This window comes from Paramormyrops kingsleyae, chromosome 24 (genome assembly GCF_048594095.1).
Source record: "Paramormyrops kingsleyae isolate MSU_618 chromosome 24, PKINGS_0.4, whole genome shotgun sequence".
NCBI classification, from domain to species: domain Eukaryota; kingdom Metazoa; phylum Chordata; class Actinopteri; order Osteoglossiformes; family Mormyridae; genus Paramormyrops; species Paramormyrops kingsleyae.
Genome location: NC_132820.1, coordinates 25,534,399 through 25,553,698, shown reverse-complemented (window position 1 = coordinate 25,553,698; position 19,300 = coordinate 25,534,399). Strand labels below are relative to the sequence as shown.

Sequence of the window (19,300 nt, the reverse complement as noted above, 5' to 3'; positions counted from 1 at the left end):
GGATTTTAATGAAACTTGGCATGCTGATTTGGTCACATGAGTAACTCATGAAACTGAAATTGGGCGAGTCTTGGATCAATATTGTGGGAGATTTAAGCGAACAAAGTTTTAACTTTTTCTGGGGGAACTATGACTTTGACTGGCTATATTTACCTTAATATAAGCTGCACAGAAATGGTCCTCATATTGTTTTGAAGCTATTGTCCAGCTCGATCATGTGCCTTAAAATTCAATAAGAAAAAAACCTATATTTCAAAATTGATCAATTTTTTAATAAAGCTAGCTAATAATATCATGAACATATCCAGAAAATTTGGTCTTTGGTTTTTAAGTGGTTGCTGAGATATCTTGACGTAAAGGTAGCGTCACACAGTTTCATATCACTAATGGGCCTTTTTAATGGCAGCCAAACTGTCAGTAGCCCTAGAAAGGGCTACTTGGGAAAATAAGGAGATATCAGAAAGGGGTAAATTTGAGGGGAATGCCTCTGATGGTGAGATGGAGGGGGCAGAGGCTGCTATGGATGTAATGCATATGGTAAATGGAGGTGAGGAGAATGGATGTGAGGTGGGAGTGAATGTGGAGGAGGTTAAGGGAGAAGGAGAGAAAAGAGAGGGAATGTTTTGGGATATACTTTGTCACAAGGAGGCAGATCATTGCTGGAAACCATTCAGGAAGAAGGATGTGAGGAAGAAGAAGAAACTGATGTGATGTTTCAGGAGGCACAAGACACTGAGGATGCCCAGTTGGACAGATGGCGTCCATGTGGCTGGTGTAAGGTGGGGTAGGAGGCTTCTGAACCATGTGTTGGGCTTTAGGGCACTTGTGTATTGTGCTTGTTTGTTACAAATGAAATAATTAAGCTTATAAACTGAACATAATATATTTTAAAGGTACATGTTTATATCACTATCTACGTGTAAAGGGAGCAGACACAGGAAAAATGTACTGAAGACCCTTGAAATGATATTTATTCCTGATGTGAAATTGCTGTTTTTGTTTTAGATTCCAAAGTTAACCTTTTATTTAATTTATCCCTTTTTCCCAAATAAAATGATGCATTTAGTTATAATCTATATTATTTTGATTTGGGGTCAGAAGTTCCAAAATCACCAGGTAAGTTAATTGATTTTATGTGTTTTAACTCCTAGACAGATGTAAATGATAAGCTCTATTTTTAAATAATTTATTGTCTTTTTTTTTTTTTTTTTTTATTAAAAATAGGATCCCTCATGGACCAAGACTTCAAGGGCATTTGTACAATTCACCTGTAACTGGATCTGCAGTCTTTTTCTCCCCACACCCTCTGCTTGTTCCCTTCTTCTCTTTTGTCTTCACTCCAGGAGAGCTCCTCAGACATCTCCAGCCTGTAATTCCTGGGAAATGCCACCTGCCACTCACCCTTGGAGGCGTAGCCCATTCTCAGGATCTCATACGTCAGCATTCATCTCAGAGTCACAACGCCTGCAAACATCTGGATAAAAGCAAGAGCCCGTTTTTTGAAACGTACACATTAAATTTTCCTCTCTTTACCATTTTATTCTTTTAAGCTTCATTCTTTTTAATTACATTTAGTATGGATTAAGGCACAGGCCCGGAGGACATTCCCCCGGAGGACATGGAGTGGGACCCTCCAGTTCTTGCCCTATGTCCCAGTCCGTGGTGTCAGCCCCGTGACCAGAGTTTCCCCAGCCGAGGAGGTTATCGCCGCGACAACGGCAGGGTCAAAGGAAAACTGGTCGGGGGCTCGGCTCCAGGAGGAAAAATCTGGGGTATGCTACCCAGACTTACCGCCTGATCCCGACTCGGTCCAAGGGGGTCTTTTCGGGGGACCCCATAAATAACCACCTGCGGTTTCCTCCGGCACTGGTACTGGCCTGTGCTTTTGTTCTGCAGGGTCCAAGGTGTGGTCCGGTTCCTGTCCTGCCTGCTCCTCGATGCCCTCCGGCTCTGCCGACCCCTCGCCGTCTACCGATGCTGTTCTTCCCTCGGCTGCCGCAGACGAGAGGAGCTCATCCTTCTACAGACCCAGACAGGACTCCGAAGGCCCCCCTGGCCGCGACCCTTCTGCGGCACCTCGGAGCTTGACCTGTAGTCTTGCTTCCCACTTTAGGTTCCCCCTGGCTCCCTCTCCTGGCCCTATTCTTGTTGCACATTGCTTGTCTGGTTGTGTCCTGCCCTGTCTGTCCTGTGTCACCTTTGGTCCTTTTGGAGTCCAATCCCTCCCTTTGTCTCCTTCTTCTGTTTCCTTTGTTGCCACTTGCCCACTGACACCCGCTGTTTGTCTTTTGGTCCCTAGTCTGCATCCCTGTCGGGTTACCTGGCCTGTCATGAGTTGTGTCCTGGCGGTTTGTCTCCCCTGCTGTCCTTGGTTTTACCCTGGTCTGTGTGTCCCCTTAATGATGCCTTTGCACCAGGAGGGCACAGGATTGGGGGGTGGGGGGTGTTACTGTCATGGCCTGCCCGTCCTGTCAACCTTACTCTCCAGTTCTCCTCCCTGACGTGGCCCTAATGAGCCACGCTTGGTCTTTATTAGTCTCACCTCATGTTCCTGTCCTTCTGTCAGTAACTACCAGCTGCCTTGTGTTTTCCCATTCCTTAGTTTGGTAAAGTGCCCAGGCCAATGTTCTCCAGTTCTGTCCTTGTCTGTTTGCGTCTCTGTGCCCAAGCCTGCCTGCCAGAAAAGCTCCCCGCAAAGGGGGTTCTGCCCTACAGCTTGCATTCGGGTCCTACTTCCCACCGGTCATGTGACAGAGGAATACAAGGTTAGTGCCAGGCAGAAATTAATAGCCTATCTTTGATTTTGCATTCATTTGGTAACTTGTTGAAGTTATCTGATAGTTCTCTCGATGCCAAAGACATATGATTCTTGTGTGTGCATTATGCATATCCAAAGTTAACGCATGTTGTGTTTATCTTACGCCGTACATGACTCATTGTCGTTATGGACAGTAAGCACTTTATGTCAGTTATCCATTGCTCCTTTTTGTTATGCTATACAGCCGCTTTATACATGTGGAGACTTATATGCACACACATTTTTCACATTCCACTAGTTTCACACATTTTACTGTCATCGTACTTCTCTTCTGATGCCATTTTATTTATTTGTTTGTTTATTTGTAACCTGGTAACTGCACACTGAATCTTCTTATATTTGTACAATGACACCAAATCTTATTTGGTAATCATGAATTACCAAAACCTTAAATACACAAGGATAGACTCAATTATTGCTGAAAAAATCTACGCAGAGATATAAAAATGTAATATTCTCATCAAAATCACATGCACAGCAAAAAATGTAGGCAGTAACTATATACTGCTCTTCCAAAAAAACAACCTTTAGGTTCAAAACGATATCCATCGAGAAAAAAAATATATCCTCCTTGTATCGACAGGAATACTTTATCTGCATTGTAAAATAGCATAAATAATTTATGACAAAACAAAAAGCTTTTAAATTTACTGTACATGATTGTTAGCAAAATCAGAAATGTCAGTGTGGTAAGATCATGTACTTTATATAGTCAGTCAGTCAGTCAGTCAGTCAGTCAGTTCTGCCTTTCAACAATAGGGGGCAGTAGAGGTGCACCGTTCCCGGAAGCACTGCAATACCGGGTCGAATAGTGGAGCGGATGGGGCAAGCCCCACTTCCGGCTCCCTGTTCCAAAAATCCGTTTAATATGTGGTCCCCTCCATAGGGGACGTATCAGATATTAAACTGATAAAACAGATTTTTTTTTTTTCAGATCCAAATACTTTATTAAACAGTTCTGCACAATTATTTACATCGACACAAACACATTAAAACATATAATAGAAACTGCACTTAAAAAATTGGCACTGTCAACAAGGGAATTAAAAACATTTTCCTACTAAAACAATGATATTCAGAAATAGTCATAACAGGCTGAAATTTTCCCACATCATACAAGTGAATGCCAATACAATAAGACATTACTGAAAATATTTTAAAATAGTATTAAACAAACTATCTGCAGAACCATTCACCATAAAATAAGCAAAAAAAAAGCAATAAAAGCAACCAATATATTTACACACCATTAAAATCTAAGTAAACACATATGGCCATTTATACAATTAAAATGTCATCTCAAATGCATGCTTTTGATGCAAGATTAGCATCCTGGTTTCTTTTTATGAGCCCAAGTTATTTATGGCAAAATTAGGTTTTACAGGGGATCGGTAAATAACATGTTCGTGCAGTCTAGTAACATTCGGGGTGAATCATGGACGATTGATCTGAATTTCAGGACGATCAGTCCACATACGATCAGAATTAATCCACAATTACAACTTCCCAGAATATTATAGTAAAAGGATTAATTCCATGCCACGTGGGTGACGTAATCGTCCGTGAATTCATCCTAATACATGCCCCCATTGTTGTAAGTGGCGTATTCATCCCGCAACCTTCTCTCCAGCTGCAGAATGGAGAATTTCTTCTCCATCCTGCGCTGCTTGCTATACTGCATGGAGAAGGTTCGGATCCTGTCCTTCACACTCTCCCACCATTCGGCCACAGAGGGGAAGGTAGGCTTGTCCTTCTGCCACTCGGAGAAGTGATCTAAGAAAAGGTGTCTAAAATCGCTCTCCTCCAGGATCTGCAGGTTCATTTTCCAATAGCCGCCCCCATATACAGGGGCGTCTATGGAGGCAGTGGCCTCCACTGCCAAGTGGTCAGTGGGCCACTGTGGGGAGAGGGACACCTTTTCAAAAACAACGGGGGGTGAAGCTAAAATGTAGTCGATGCGACTGCTGGCTCCGCGACTATTATGCCAGGTGAAGCCCGGCATGCTGGGGTTGCATGTTTTAAAACCATCCACAAGTTTAAAGGAATGAATAAAATGGCGAAAATGCCCTGAGCTGACATCCTCTCTACCCTCCAACGCGATGTTAAAGTCCCCTCCTAAAATCAAGTGTCGATCTGTGACACAGAACAGGGACAACTCTTCAGAGAGAGTTATACGGGACGAGGCTTCCACTGGAGCGTAGATGCATATGGCCCGGAGGCGCTGTCCCCTCCATGTGGCGTCCACTCCCAAAACCCTGCCTTGAAGGACGGTAAATGAACTTACTTCATCAAAGGCGCGGTCGCCAAAAAGAATCCCGACGCCTGAGGAGTGGACACCACCTACGCTCCAGTAGGATCTACCCCTCTTCCATTGTCGTGAAAAGAGAGCCTCGTCCCGCTGGTCCCGGAGGTGGACTTCCTGCAGAAAACAAATGCTGAAGGGGAAGATGCCGGCTGATTAAAAACCAACGTGCGTTTTAAAACGTTCCTCAAACCCCTGACATTCAAAGTGACAATATTAAAATTGGCCATGAAATATTAAAATGATCAAATACAATTAAAAACAACAAACTAATTAGACAAAATGTAGATATTAAAGGAATTCAAACAGAAAAAACAGACCATAAGATAAGCCTTTATGCAGATGACGTATTACTTTTTCTTAGGAATTCTCCAACCTCTCTTCTGAAGACAATATCACTTATAGATAAGTTCTCATCTATATCAGACTCCGTCAACTGGAGCAAATCAACAGTTTTGCCTTTGAATTGTAGTTTCCAAAACACAACTACTACTCCTTTAGTCAGGTAACCTTAGATACTTAGGCATACATTTTTCCACCAGACTCTCAGATCTAGTACAGATGAATCATATTCCTTTGTTAAAAAAGGTAGAAGATGATCTCATGCGATGGAAATCTCTACCTATATCACTCATTGGAAGAGTTGCCACCATTAAAATGATGGTCCTGCCTAAAATCAATTACTTGTTCTCAATGATCAATAATAAACCCTCTATGGCTTGGTTTAAATCACTAGACTCAAGCATCTTGTCATTTTTATTGAAGAACAAACCATCACGAATCAGCTTGAAAACTCTGCAAAAAGCCAAAGGTAATGGTGGTCTAGAACTACTGTACCAAGTTTCTATCACTACTTCTTAGCCAACAGACTGCAGTATATAACAAATTGGATCAAATCAAGCCCGGTAGATAGTCCATGGCTGGACTTAGAACAAGCAATCTGCGGAGAAGTAAAATTGTCTGATCTGCCTTTTATAAGTCCTACCATTAAGTGTTATAAGTGTTTTAAGAGCCTTAGTATTAACACCTCATTAACAGCCTGGTGGGACTTTTTAAAAATAACTAGGTCTCCACTTATCCCCTGCAAACTAACACCCATTTGGAACAATCCAGATATTTGCCGAAAAAAGATAAAATTGAGCTTTCCCTTATGGCATGATAAAGGGATTAGAAATCTTGAACATGTTATGCAAAACGGGAAATTGATTTCATTCGACGAACTAGTCTCAAAATACGGAATTAGCAACAGTAAATTTCTTGAGTACCAGCAATTCAGGCAAGGTTCAATCTTAATCAGTTTAACTTAGAAATACCTCCATGGGTGCTAGAATTTTTAAATCTTTCTAGCCCCAAATTATTGCAAAAAATGTATAAGTTATTGTCAAAAATGGATGACTCAATTTCCCTCCCAACCTCAAAATGGGAGCAAGATCTATCCATCGATCCAGATCAAAACTTTTGGAAAGAAATATGTTTAAACACCTTCAAAATGACTAAAAACCCCAACTTACAGCTTATACCATACAAAACTCTGCATAGAGCTCATTATACAGGACAAAGGATGTTCCAAATGGGCCTTATACACTCAAAGCTATGCACCCACTGCTCAGGTAACTTTGTAGAGAACTACATGCATGCCATATGGTCCTGCACACCGGTGCAGAAGTTCTGGCAAAGGATATGTGAAGATCTATGAATTTGGTTTAATTGCTATATCCCAACCTCACCTACATTGTGCATTTTAGGTGATGCAAGTGTATTAGATATGGAAGAAAATAAAGTGCACATGATCCTTACTGCCTTAGGCATTACAAAGAAAACTATCTTCATGAACTGGAAATCAAAAAATAATTTATGTGTTACTCAGTATAGAAATTTAATTCTAGACCACATAAGTTTGGAGAGAATGTCTAATTCCCTCCAAAAAAACAATTGGGCGAATTGGATTCTCTCTGGTCCATTCTGGCCAATTCCATTACGTAGGGGGGGTGGTCGGCTGTGGTCTCGTCTCCTCGTGATTCTGGCGGGTGGCGGGGTTGGGCCCCCGGGCTATGGGCGGCTAGTGGCTTCTTGGAGCTGGGGGGGCTGTGGCTGCCATCCTGTGATGTCTGGGTGTCTGCCCTGGCTGGTGGTGTGGGGGGGGGGCTTGGGCGGGTGCTGCCTGGCAGTCATGGGGCGTGGGGTCTGGGGTACCGGTGGTGACGGGGGCTGGCCCTGGGATGGGTGGTTGGCCTCTTCGGTGCGGGCTTGGGTGGGGGGTCTGGGGCTCTGGTGCCCGGGGCCTGGCCGTTTCCTCGGTGGGTGCCTTCCTGCGCGGGGGTGGCCTGTGCTCCCTCCGGGGCACTGCCGGGGGGGGGGTGGGTCAGTCCGTGTCAGGAGGTCCAGCCTGTGCTGTGTGGGGGGTGGCATGTCTCGAGCCCGGGCTGGTCTGCCACTATTTGTCGTCGAATGAGTGGGTGACTGAGTACGGGCTGCCCTTCGGGGTGGGGGGGGCTAGCTCTTGGCGTCGGCACTGCTCCGGGATGTTGTCGCCGGGGGCCTCGGGTCCGCTCCTTCCCATGTAGCGGTGGGGGGCTGGGGTGCCTACTGAGCCAGCTGGCTCTCTTCTGCCGGGGGGTAGTAATCTCCCCCCTGCTATTATGAATCCCAGCCCCTCTCCTCCTTCACTCACACAACATGCCACGCACACATGTAGGATCTCGGGGTGGGAATGTGCCGCGCACGCAGTGAGGGGGCCATTCACATGGCCTTACTCGCTGTGCGGCGCGGCCCTCTGCCTCCCCTTGTTTTAATTGCACTTTAGTCATCACATATCAGTATACACACAGGGCCTTGGGGGGTGGGGGCACTACTCAGAGGTTGGTAGGTGGGGCCGCTGAGGTGGCGTCACTCACCTCTTCACTGCTGCCCACCCCTCAATTTTACTCACACCATATACATTGAGGGTCTTGGGGGGGTGATGGGGAGGAGAGCTGTTTGCAAGCAGCGCTCCTCCTCGCTTCCCCCGTCAATTTTAAATCCATCTTAAGTTTCTCAACAGTCATACTCATCCCTTACACCACATACACTCACATGCACCAACACATGCATCCAACACTCCACCTCTCACACAGGTGCGTGGGGGAGGAGAGTGGGCGGGTCTTCCTACACCCCTGCTCCCTGCCCGTGATGGTGGGGGGGCACTTGGGTAGTCGTCCGGCTGGCGGCGCCCTGGGGTTGCGGTTGGCGCTGGGGGTGGCGTCCGTTCCCCCGCATGGTGGAGGGCGGTCCGGAGTGGATGGGCTTATGTCTTTTTGTCTCTGTGTATGTGTCTGTGTATGTTGTGTGAGTGGGTGTATGGTCTATGTGTATGGCTGAGAGGTGTGTCTGTGTGGGCGGTGTGGGCCTGGGTCCGGGGCTAGCTGCTCCTTACTGGGCGCGGCTGCCTCCTTGGCATGGTTGCTGGCCCTCCTCCCCGGGTGGTGGCCTGGGGGGGGCTCGGGCCTCTCTGGCGCGGGTGGGGCTCTCTGCCGGGGGCCGGCCGTCTCCCGGCCGCTTGGGGTCCTGGGGCCCTGGCCCGTGCAGGAGCGGCCGTCACCCTCGCGGGGTTGCCTCTGGTTCTCGTGCCCTTTTGGCTGCGGGGGCTGCGCCTGGGACCTCCCTCCTCCTCCTGCTGGGGTGGGGACGCGGCTGTCGTGGGAACGTGGGGCCTTGGCTCTTCCGTGGAGCTGTGTGACGGTGTGCAGTCGTAGGTCAGCAGAGTAAAGAGGAGGGGGCTCAACACACATCCCTGAGGGGCCCCCATGTTAAGAATGATGGTGCTGGATGTTACTGCCGACCCGTACTGCTTGTGGTCTTCCGGTAAGGAAATCCAGCAACCGGTTTCACAGTGAGGTGTTGAGCCCCAGCTGGACCAGTTTTTGAGTGAGCTGTTGGGGGATTATAGTGTTAAATGCTGAACTGAAGTCTATGAACAGCATTCGGACATATGAGTCTTTTTTATCCAGATATGTGAGTGCTGAATGGAGTGCAGTGAGGATGGCGTCATCGTCGAGTGGTTGGGCCGATACGCAAACTGGAAGGGGTCCAAGGAGGAGGGCAGGACAGACTTAATGTGCTGCATGACTAGTCGTTCAAAGCACTTCATTAGGATGGGAGTAAGTGCAACAGGGCGGTAGTCGTTAAAGCAGGAGGGAGATGACTTTTTTGGGACTGGAATAATGGTGGTGGTTTTGAAACAAATGGGGACGATAGGCTGGTTGAGTGAGATGTTAAAGATGTCTGTAAAGACATCAGTGAGTTCCACTGCACAGTCTCTCAGTACGCGACCAGGAATGTTGTCAGGACCCGGAGCTTTGCGTGCGTTGACCCTGCTGAGGGATCTCCTCACACTGCATGGGGACAGAGTCATCACCTGGTCACCAGGAGAGGGAGGGGTCTTCTGTGCACTGGTGCTATTCAGCAGGGAGATGGTGCTATCACAGGTCTGTGGTGGGGGCTTGTAATCTGTGATGGCCATAGGCTCCATGTGTCTCTGCTGTCTTTGAAGCGATGGGATATTCCTCTGGAGTACTGTCTCTTAGCCTCTCTGATGCCACGGGACAGGTTGGCCCTAGCGGTCTTCAGGTTTGCCTCAACTCCAGCTCTGAAGGCAACGTTCCGAGCTTTCAGCAGCCTGTAGACCTCCCCTGTCATCCATGGCTTTTGGTTGGCACGGACAGTGATGGTTTTGGTGACAGTTACATCCTCAGTGCATTTGTTAATGTAGGCTGTAACAGTCTCTGAGTACTCCTGGAGGTCAGTGGTGTTGTCGTATGTGGCAGCCTGCTTAAACATACTCCAGTCTGTGGTGTTAAAGCAGTCCTGTAAAGCCTCTGAACACCCTTCCGGCCACACTTGTATCTGCTTCCGAATCGGTTTGGTGACTTTAACAAGCGGTCTGTAAGCAGGCATTAGCATGACAGTAATGTGGTTTGAGGCACTGAGCTGGGGGAGGGGGAAAGCCTTGTAAGCTCCTCTTTGGGTGGTGTAAACAAGGTCCAGTGTGTTATTTCCCCGTGTAGGAAAGTCTATGTGTTGCTGTATTTTGGGAAACACACTCTTTAAGTCTGCATGATTGAAATCCCCAGCCAAGATGAGAAAAGCATCTGGGTGGGCTGTCTGCTGCTCACTGATACATGCTGGTACAGTTCATTCAGTGCCTCCCTCCTGTTGCTGCCATTGGAGGTGGGAGGGATATACCCAGCAAACAACAGTATAGCTGTATATTCCCTCGGTAGATAGAACGGCCGGCACTTAATAACCATAAACTCCAACACTGGTGAACAGTATTTGCAGACCGCAACAGCATCGCAGCACCAAGCGTTGAGCCATGTTTCCAAGAACACAAAAACACAACAGTCCTTTACATTCCTCTGAGATGAACATAGTAGTCGGATGTCGGCCAGTTTCTTATCCAATGAGCGTACGTTGGCCAGACCGATGGAGGGGATAGCTGGTTTGTGTGGGCAAGCCACCAGCCCAGCTCGGATACCTCCGCTCTTACCCCTCTTCTGCTTCCTCTCACGCCGCTTGAGGCACCTCCATTTTGGGCGAGGTGCAGGAGTGGGGGTCGGTGATTGAGTAGGCCTGCGGAGCAGACCCAGATCATTCAGCTCTTCGGCATCCACAGAGTCCAGCTTAAAAAGTTTGTTTCTGCCGATGTTGAGCAAAAATGTTCGCCTATATACGGGCTTAAGAACAGATAAACGCGACAAAGACGTACAAAAACACTGCAACTTCCAGGACGAAAAACACGAAAACACTGTTTAGTCGGGAGAGAGAGAAGCCGCTGTTGCAGCAGAGGCAGGGTCCGAGTGGGCGGCAGTTTGGAAAAAGATTGCTGCCCTCGAAGACGAGGTGGGCCGTTTAAGGTCTGAGATCTCCGTGCTTGCTGGTGCCCTGACTGATCCACATATATCCCGGAGCAGTTCGGAGACCACTGGGACTCCTTTTGTAGTCCCCACTTCAGCTCCAAGCTGTTTCCCGCCCCCTCCTCCTCCTCCGCCTGCTAATATCCAGGGCCCGAAGCAGAAGAGGAGTCATCCTCAGGGAAGTGGCACAGGACCCACCAATGGCCCCAACATGGTGGATGTTCTGGCGGAGCTGCCGCACATTAAACTGCGCCCAGTGCTGAGGTCGCCAGGTGGGACGCCAGTGACCAGGAGGGGACTGACGCAGGGGACGCCCATGCCCTCAGAGGACTTTGCTGCCATTTTAGCAGAGGCTCTGAAGAAAAAGTTCAAGCATCAGAACCACTCTGATGAGTAGGAGCAGCAGTCCTCTGAGGCCTTTAAACCTTTTTTACTTAAACTTTTTTTACTTAAATTTTTTATGCTTATAACATTTTTATACTTATATCATTTTTATACTTAAGATTTTTATACTTATATACTTTATATACTTAAACTTTATATACTTATACTTTGTGTACTGATTCTATATACTTATTAATAAATAATATATTTATATCACTATTATTTTTAAAAGAGTTGCTGATTTTGTAATACTGCTGCAGCATTCTCCACATGCTAATCACTGCCCCACATCGAATTGGCACTTTGATCAGCCACGAATCACTTCACTACCCCGTTGAATGTTGCATCGTATGTTGTTAGATATCGCGTAGTAGTAAGTACTTCATTATTAGGCTGCACAATATTGGAAAAGATCTATTTCTGCAATGAGTATTGCAGTATTTATTTAAATTTAAGCCGCAGCGTGTGCACGCGCCGCCATTTTGGGAGAGAAAAAAAAATAAAAAATTTAAATTCGAGTTCTGAGGTACCACTGTATCCTGTAAATTTTAGAACGTGAAACGGTCAGCTAAGTTGACCTCGAATGGTTCTGCGTGCTCATTGGTTGTTGCTACGTACATCTGGAAGCAGAAGCTGTAATTTTTATTTCTCTCGGTCTTGATTTGGGTGATCTTCATTTACTGTTTGTGTTCCATTGCTTTAAATAATGTCTGCAATGGCTCCTTTCAGTCACTTGCGTGGTTTTCTACACACCTGTCTGGGATGCTTTAAGCGTTCCAGCTTTCGTGTGCGCAAGCCCACTGCACCATCCTCGACTGTTGCAACGGGGGTTGCTATAAATGGCAACGCCCCTGCAAAGGTCGGGAGTGGCATCCACCTCCCCAGTGGACACGGGGATCTCCAGCATGCTGCTGTTGCAGCAGAGGCAGGGTCCGAGTGGGCGGCAGTTTGGAAAAAGACTGCTGCCCTCGAAGACGAGGTGGGCCGTTTAAGGTCTGAGATCTCCGTGCTTGCTGGTGCCCTGACTGATCCACATATATCCCGGAGCAGTTCGGAGACCACTGGGACTCCTTTTGTAGTCCCCACTTCAGCTCCAAGCTGTTTCCCGCCCCCTCCTCCTCCTCCGCCTGCTAATATCCAGGGCCCGAAGCAGAAGAGGAGTCATCCTCAGGGAAGTGGCACAGGACCCACCAATGGCCCCAACATGGTGGATGTTCTGGCGGAGCTGCCGCACATTAAACTGCGCCCAGTGCTGAGGTCGCCAGGTGGGACGCCAGTGACCAGGAGGGGACTGACGCAGGGGACGCCCATGCCCTCAGAGGACTTTGCTGCCATTTTAGCAGAGGCTCTGAAGAAAAAGTTCAAGCATCAGAACCACTCTGATGAGTAGGAGCAGCAGTCCTCTGAGGCCTTTAAACCTTTTTTACTTAAACTTTTTTTACTTAAATTTTTTATGCTTATAACATTTTTATACTTATATCATTTTTATACTTATATCATTTTTATACTTAAGATTTTTATACTTATATACTTTATATACTTAAACTTTATATACTTATACTTTGTGTACTGATTCTATATACTTATTAATAAATAATATATTTATATCACTATTATTTTTAAAAGAGTTGCTGATTTTGTAATACTGCTGCAGCATTCTCCACATGCTAATCACTGCCCCACATCGAATTGGCACTTTGATCAGCCACGAATCACTTCACTACCCCCTGTTGAATGTTGCATCGTATGTTGTTAGATATCTCGTAGTAGTAAGTACTTCATTATTAGGCTGCACAATATTGGAAAAGATCTATTTCTGCAATGAGTATTGCAGTATTTATTTAAATTTAAGCCGCAGCGTGTGCACGCGCCGCCATTTTGGGAGAGAAAAAAAAATAAAAAATTTAAATTCGAGTTCTGAGGTACCACTGTATCCTGTAAATTTTAGAACGTGAAACGGTCAGCTAAGTTGACCTCGAATGGTTCTGCGTGCTCATTGGTTGTTGCTACGTATATCTGGAAGCAGAAGCTGTAATTTTTATTTCTCTCGGTCTTGATTTGGGTGATCTTCATTTACTGTTTGTGTTCCATTGCTTTAAATAATGTCTGCAATGGCTCCTTTCAGTCACTTGCGTGGTTTTCTACACACCTGTCTGGGATGCTTTAAGCGTTCCAGCTTTCGTGTGCGCAAGCCCACTGCACCATCCTCGACTGTTGCAACGGGGGTTGCTATAAATGGCAACGCCCCTGCAAAGGTCGGGAGTGGCATCCACCTCCCCAGTGGACACGGGGATCTCCAGCATGCTGCTGTTGCAGCAGAGGCAGGGTCCGAGTGGGCGGCAGTTTGGAAAAAGACTGCTGCCCTCGAAGACGAGGTGGGCCGTTTAAGGTCTGAGATCTCCGTGCTTGCTGGTGCCCTGACTGATCCACATATATCCCGGAGCAGTTCGGAGACCACTGGGACTCCTTTTGTAGTCCCCACTTCAGCTCCAAGCTGTTTCCAGCCCCCTCCTCCTCCTCCGCCTGCTAATATCCAGGGCCCGAAGCAGAAGAGGAGTCATCCTCAGGGAAGTGGCACAGGACCCACCAATGGCCCCAACATGGTGGATGTTCTGGCGGAGCTGCCGCACATTAAACTGCGCCCAGTGCTGAGGTCGCCAGGTGGGACGCCAGTGACCAGGAGGGGACTGACGCAGGGGACGCCCATGCCCTCAGAGGACTTTGCTGCCATTTTAGCAGAGGCTCTGAAGAAAAAGTTCAAGCATCAGAACCACTCTGATGAGTAGGAGCAGCAGTCCTCTGAGGCCTTTAAACCTTTTTTACTTAAACTTTTTTTACTTAAATTTTTTATGCTTATAACATTTTTATACTTATATCATTTTTATACTTATATCATTTTTATACTTAAGATTTTTATACTTATATACTTTATATACTTAAACTTTATATACTTATACTTTGTGTACTGATTCTATATACTTATTAATAAATAATATATTTATATCACTATTATTTTTAAAAGAGTTGCTGATTTTGTAATACTGCTGCAGCATTCTCCACATGCTAATCACTGCCCCACATCGAATTGGCACTTTGATCAGCCACGAATCACTTCACTACCCCCTGTTGAATGTTGCATCGTATGTTGTTAGATATCTCGTAGTAGTAAGTACTTCATTATTAGGCTGCACAATATTGGAAAAGATCTATTTCTGCAATGAGTATTGCAGTATTTATTTAAATTTAAGCCGCAGCGTGTGCACGCGCCGCCATTTTGGGAGAGAAAAAAAAATAAAAAATTTAAATTCGAGTTCTGAGGTACCACTGTATCCTGTAAATTTTAGAACGTGAAACGGTCAGCTAAGTTGACCTCGAATGGTTCTGCGTGCTCATTGGTTGTTGCTACGTATATCTGGAAGCAGAAGCTGTAATTTTTATTTCTCTCGGTCTTGATTTGGGTGATCTTCATTTACTGTTTGTGTTCCATTGCTTTAAATAATGTCTGCAATGGCTCCTTTCAGTCACTTGCGTGGTTTTCTACACACCTGTCTGGGATGCTTTAAGCGTTCCAGCTTTCGTGTGCGCAAGCCCACTGCACTATCCTCGACTGTTGCAACGGGGGTTGCTATAAATGGCAACGCCCCTGCAAAGGTCGGGAGTGGCATCCACCTCCCCAGTGGACACGGGGATCTCCAGCATGCTGCTGTTGCAGCAGAGGCAGGGTCCGAGTGGGCGGCAGTTTGGAAAAAGACTGCTGCCCTCGAAGACGAGGTGGGCCGTTTAAGGTCTGAGATCTCCGTGCTTGCTGGTGCCCTGACTGATCCACATATATCCCGGAGCAGTTCGGAGACCACTGGGACTCCTTTTGTAGTCCCCACTTCAGCTCCAAGCTGTTTCCAGCCCCCTCCTCCTCCTCCGCCTGCTAATATCCAGGGCCCGAAGCAGAAGAGGAGTCATCCTCAGGGAAGTGGCACAGGACCCACCAATGGCCCCAACATGGTGGATGTTCTGGCGGAGCTGCCGCACATTAAACTGCGCCCAGTGCTGAGGTCGCCAGGTGGGACGCCAGTGACCAGGAGGGGACTGACGCAGGGGACGCCCATGCCCTCAGAGGACTTTGCTGCCATTTTAGCAGAGGCTCTGAAGAAAAAGTTCAAGCATCAGAACCACTCTGATGAGTAGGAGCAGCAGTCCTCTGAGGCCTTTAAACCTTTTTTACTTAAACTTTTTTTACTTAAATTTTTTATGCTTATAACATTTTTATACTTATATCATTTTTATACTTATATCATTTTTATACTTAAGATTTTTATACTTATATACTTTATATACTTAAACTTTATATACTTATACTTTGTGTACTGATTCTATATACTTATTAATAAATAATATATTTATATCACTATTATTTTTAAAAGAGTTGCTGATTTTGTAATACTGCTGCAGCATTCTCCACATGCTAATCACTGCCCCACATCGAATTGGCACTTTGATCAGCCACGAATCACTTCACTACCCCCTGTTGAATGTTGCATCGTATGTTGTTAGATATCTCGTAGTAGTAAGTACTTCATTATTAGGCTGCACAATATTGGAAAAGATCTATTTCTGCAATGAGTATTGCAGTATTTATTTAAATTTAAGCCGCAGCGTGTGCACGCGCCGCCATTTTGGGAGAGAAAAAAAAATAAAAAATTTAAATTCGAGTTCTGAGGTACCACTGTATCCTGTAAATTTTAGAACGTGAAACGGTCAGCTAAGTTGACCTCGAATGGTTCTGCGTGCTCATTGGTTGTTGCTACGTATATCTGGAAGCAGAAGCTGTAATTTTTATTTCTCTCGGTCTTGATTTGGGTGATCTTCATTTACTGTTTGTGTTCCATTGCTTTAAATAATGTCTGCAATGGCTCCTTTCAGTCACTTGCGTGGTTTTCTACACACCTGTCTGGGATGCTTTAAGCGTTCCAGCTTTCGTGTGCGCAAGCCCACTGCACCATCCTCGACTGTTGCAACGGGGGTTGCTATAAATGGCAACGCCCCTGCAAAGGTCGGGAGTGGCATCCACCTCCCCAGTGGACACGGGGATCTCCAGCATGCTGCTGTTGCAGCAGAGGCAGGGTCCGAGTGGGCGGCAGTTTGGAAAAAGATTGCTGCCCTCGAAGACGAGGTGGGCCGTTTAAGGTCTGAGATCTCCGTGCTTGCTGGTGCCCTGACTGATCCACATATATCCCGGAGCAGTTCGGAGACCACTGGGACTCCTTTTGTAGTCCCCACTTCAGCTCCAAGCTGTTTCCCGCCCCCTCCTCCTCCTCCGCCTGCTAATATCCAGGGCCCGAAGCAGAAGTGGAGTCATCCTCAGGGAAGTGGCACAGGACCCACCAATGGCCCCAACATGGTGGATGTTCTGGCGGAGCTGCCGCACATTAAACTGCGCCCAGTGCTGAGGTCGCCAGGTGGGACGCCAGTGACCAGGAGGGGACTGACGCAGGGGACGCCCATGCCCTCAGAGGACTTTGCTGCCATTTTAGCAGAGGCTCTGAAGAAAAAGTTCAAGCATCAGAACCACTCTGATGAGTAGGAGCAGCAGTCCTCTGAGGCCTTTAAACCTTTTTTACTTAAACTTTTTTTACTTAAATTTTTTATACTTATAACATTTTTATACTTATATCATTTTTATACTTATATCATTTTTATACTTATATACTTTATATACTTAAACTTTATATACTTATACTTTATGTACTTACATGCTTTATATGCTTATATTTATATACTTATACTTTGTGTACTGATTCTATATACTTATGAATAAATAATATATTTATATCACTATTATTTTTAAAAGATTTGCTGATTTTGTAATACTGCTGCAGCATTCTCCACATACTAATCACGGCCCCACATCGAATTGGCACTTTGCTCTGCCACATATCACTTCACTACCCCCTGTTGAATGTTGCATCGTATGTTGTTAGATATCTCGTAGTAGTAAGTACTTCATTATTAGGCTGCACAATATTGGAAAAGATGTATTTCTGCAATGAGTATTGCAGTATTTATTTAAATTTAAAATGCTTAAAACAAACCAATTTCTCACAAACACATCTATTCATGAGTGATTTAAACGGCAAGGATGAAAATGATTAGGATTAGCTCTTATGATTAGCTCTTGCCAAAATAGGGCTTGTAAACTTTTGTGCTAGTCAGAATTAACCCAAACAACTATGACTATACCCCACGGAAATCTTTAGTAAAAAGCGAAAGATTAATACGGGATGAAGAGAGACCCGAGTCGATATGGGGCTGCCGCTTAGCGGGTCGCCGTTAGCTGGGTCTCCGTGCCCCCCCCGCTCAGAGTAGAATGCCCAGGGGCGTCGCAGCCGCCAGTGTCGGGGCCCCAACTCCTCCCTGTCCTCCTGTCCTCTCAAGAAACAGCAATCATTTAAACAAACATGAGGGAAAATTCCAAAAGGCAAAGATGATGTCATGCCTTACCTCAGCACAGCTGCCCACCGCACAAACAGCGTGTCACCTTACTTTAAAAAATAAAAATAAAAAAAAAAAGAAAACCGGCAGGAAACGAGGGCCACGCACGGACAGGGCCCTTCCCTCACAGCACATGCGGCTAATTAGCTGGCCATCCAGAGGCACTCAGTCTATTAGTCACCCACTCAGTCAGTCAGTCAGTCAGTTCTGCCTTTCAACAACAGGGGGCAGTAGAGGTGCAGCGTTCCTGGAAGCACTGCAATACCGGGTCGATGCCTGGAGCAGACGGGGCAAGCCCCACTTCCGGCTCCCTGTTCCAAAAATCTGTTTAATATGTGGTCCCCTCCATGGGGGACGTATCAAAATAACCTTTTCATACCAAAACACAATGTAAATCAGCTCAAATACATGAATAATAAATATTATGCTTGTACTACTTACATTAACACATAATCACAATCTATAAGGCTGAAACATTCCCACACTATGCAAATCATGCCAACACAGTACAATAAGACTTTCAAAGATAATATTAAACAAATAGAACTACCTGCAGAACTATTACCCATAAACAGGAAAAGGGCAATAAGACCAGCAAATACAATTATACACCATTTAAACCTAATTACAATTATATGGTCAATAAAACAATTAAAATGTCACCTTATATGCATGCTATTAAAAAGTTAAGACCTCTAACCCTCTGGAGTCGACGGCATCGTCGGCAATGCCGCGATCTTTCTTGTGTATTTCAGTTCATGACTCGCTGAAATCTTATTATAGAAACATGAAAAAAACGCTGACTAAATCTGTAATCTGCATTCTTTTCAAAATGTCCATTGTTGGAAGTATTAAACTTTTTAAAATTAGGTTAAATTGGCAAAAAAGTAAACCATGTCACCTTACTTTGTTTTATCTGCATCGGGGGCGTGTAGTACCGCTCTCACCCGAAGATCGCTATTCACATTCTAAATAGCTGCATTAGCGCGTATTCTGATTGCATTCGCATGGTAATTTGATGAACAACGCAACGGTGAAACGCGATCCAGATACATCCCCATCAGCGCCATAAAAGGGGGAGGGAAGTGGCCAGGTGACAATGGCTCATTCATTCACATGAAAGTTGCTACATATTCAATGAAAGGAGCCAGAAATAGTTACATGAGTTAGGTTTTTCTTGTTTATTTATCCAAATAAATATTGCAACTACACCAGTTAGTCATCTTCATGTAGCCAAGACTTTGGTGATCAGATATCTGGGATCAAAACAAACTGCCAGCATTGCTTACAATGTAGTTTTATAATGTTTCTGCAAGTGTTCCAAACTGCATTTTGCAATGTCTATACTTTGAATATCAAATTACAAACTTCACATAAATCTAACATATTTACAAAGTACACTAAGATTAAGATGAGTTT

At 45.6% G+C, this 19,300-nt stretch overlaps 1 non-coding gene and 2 pseudogenes across 1 annotated transcript; all 3 read right to left on the bottom strand.

Annotated features, from left to right (window-relative positions):
• Nucleotides 1-3,584: 3,584 nt before the first annotated feature.
• Nucleotides 3,585-3,765, bottom strand: LOC140582545 (U2 spliceosomal RNA; annotated as a pseudogene).
• Nucleotides 3,766-17,559: 13,794 nt separating this feature from the next.
• Nucleotides 17,560-17,690, bottom strand: LOC140582604 (U5 spliceosomal RNA; annotated as a pseudogene).
• Nucleotides 17,691-18,112: 422 nt separating this feature from the next.
• LOC140582565 (U2 spliceosomal RNA) lies at nucleotides 18,113-18,304 on the bottom strand. The gene has a single exon (XR_011985467.1). It is a non-coding gene; the product is annotated as a U2 spliceosomal RNA (small nuclear RNA).
• Nucleotides 18,305-19,300: the final 996 nt, after the last annotated feature.